The 1,810-nt window shown below is 52.3% G+C and overlaps 2 protein-coding genes and 1 long non-coding RNA gene across 3 annotated transcripts in view; 2 read left to right on the top strand and 1 right to left on the bottom strand.

The window, feature by feature from the left end:
• HOXC4 (homeobox C4) overlaps window positions 1–1,810 on the top strand; it is a 62,587-nt gene that overhangs the window by 2,879 nt on the left and 57,898 nt on the right. The gene's annotated exons all lie outside the window — the stretch shown is intronic.
• Window positions 1–1,810, top strand: part of HOXC6 (homeobox C6) — a 35,690-nt gene that overhangs the window by 2,923 nt on the left and 30,957 nt on the right. The gene's annotated exons all lie outside the window — the stretch shown is intronic.
• The window catches only part of LOC112477849, a 993-nt gene continuing 527 nt past the window's right edge, over window positions 1,345–1,810 (bottom strand). The window contains exon 2 of the long non-coding RNA XR_003045601.1: window positions 1,345–1,591. This is a non-coding gene — a long non-coding RNA (uncharacterized LOC112477849). The remainder of the gene's footprint in view (window positions 1,592–1,810) is intronic.

The following is a 1,810-nucleotide window of genomic DNA, read 5'->3' as shown; positions in this document are numbered from 1 at the left end:
CTTCCTTCCTTCCTTCCTTCCTTCTTTCCTCTCTCCCTCCTTCCCTCCCTCCCTCTCTCCTTCCCTATGGGCCTGATGCCATGTTTCAGTTGTTCTGTCTCAGGCTATCTCAGGCTCATTCTCTCTCAGGCTCTGTCCCCTGACATCCTCTTGGTCACAGTCTGGCCCTGGGCCCACCAAAGGCTACATGTGTCTGCCAGCAGCCGCCCAAGAGCTGGGTAGGGTCCCCAGATGCAAAGGGCTGGGGAGGTGCTGATGGTGCTGGGTATTTGCAGAAAGCCTCGGCAGGGGAACGGGAACCTCCTGTCTTTTCCTTGAACTGGTGAGGGAGAATTTTTGATTGACAGCTAACTCAACTCCATCAAGGCCAAAGAGATATTCTGTTTCTTGCTGTAATTTGGATTTTATAGACCAGTCCAGTCTGGGGAGGGGAAGATAATCAGAGCCGAGGGTGAGGAGGCTGAGGCCCCGGGTTTCCTCTCCCCAGCCAGGCACTTCTCACGTCCCCCCATGCGTCGAAATCCTAGCCCTGCTTGTCCGAAAAGGAAAGAATTGGAGAGGGGGAGGAGCAGGGACCGGTGAGGGGGCCTGGAAAGCTGAGGTCAGTGCTGTGGGCTTCAGATCTACCCTTCTTCTCGCAACTTTCCACTCCACCCCCCTAAACATACATACTACACTCTCTGGGACACCTCTCTCTATCCCTTCTCCACCCCAGAGGAGACAGGTTGACATAAGTGCAGGAGAAAAACCTGTCTAGGCCCCCACCCCTAGCGTTTGGTCCCCTACTAGGGACAAGAGTGGGAAAGAAGGGCAGGCATCTTGGGTCTGGGAAGCCTTGTCCTTCCCTGCTGCCTCAGAGCCTGCGTCTCAGGCTCAGCTCCTGCTTGTTTCTTTTAGCGCAAACTGGGACTCTTCCCTTCTGACCCTGAAATTGCACCCTACCTTCAAACTCGCTCTGCCACGCCTAGGGTGCATCTGCCTCTAGGGACATCACCTGCCCTTATCCCCCACCCCTCCAGCCCACCTCCCTACCACCTCTCTTGCATCCACGCTGAGAATTTCCTGCTTGCCTAAAGCCCACCCTTACTAAACCACCATGGGACAGTCTGATGGAAAGCAGAGAGCTGGGCACCGAACCCTAAATTCAAGGAGAAGGGTAGCAACCAACTTATTGGGGGGAGGAATCCAAGTTGTCTGATCTTGCTTACAGTCACACTGCCCCTCCAGAATTCCTGTGTCCGACCCCAAAGAAACTGCTTTCTCTCATCCCTCCGTTGCTTTTTTCCCGTTCCAAAAACAGCCTACAATTTTATTTAATGAAGGACACATTTATGAACAATCAAATGATCCTCATAAAAATTTTATTGAAGGACGTAAAAACAAGCTACTTGCCCACGACCGAGGTCGCTCTCTCGCCTTGCCTGCTCTCACCCTGGCTCTCTGCAGACTGAAGAGGGGGTGACTTCTTTTTATTGGGGGGGGGCAGAGTGAGTGTCTCTGAGATGGAGTTGAGTGCAAAGGAGGGTGAGTAGGAAGATGGGATGGGGACGACCCATTTAAGTTGTGTAGATCTCTCCTCCACTTCTTCAAGCTGGCGAAGAAAGATAAATAGATATAGACAATAAATTTAAAATAAAGGCGCTTGCATATCTGTGCTAAAGCAGAGAGGACGTCTAATGATAAAGGTGTATGAGATTCTGAGGTCCTACCCCTCCCACCCACGAACCACCTTCCCTAAGCTTCTCCTACCCTAGATTTGGGGGGCTGAGTTGGCCAGTGGCAGAAGGACTCTCCCCTTTCCCTCTTTCCC

This window comes from Pteropus alecto, unplaced genomic scaffold, assembly GCF_000325575.1.
Source record: "Pteropus alecto unplaced genomic scaffold, ASM32557v1 scaffold220, whole genome shotgun sequence".
Lineage (NCBI taxonomy): Eukaryota > Metazoa > Chordata > Mammalia > Chiroptera > Pteropodidae > Pteropus > Pteropus alecto.
The sequence above is the reverse complement of the archived record's forward strand: the minus strand, read 5'-3'. Positions and strand labels throughout refer to the sequence as shown.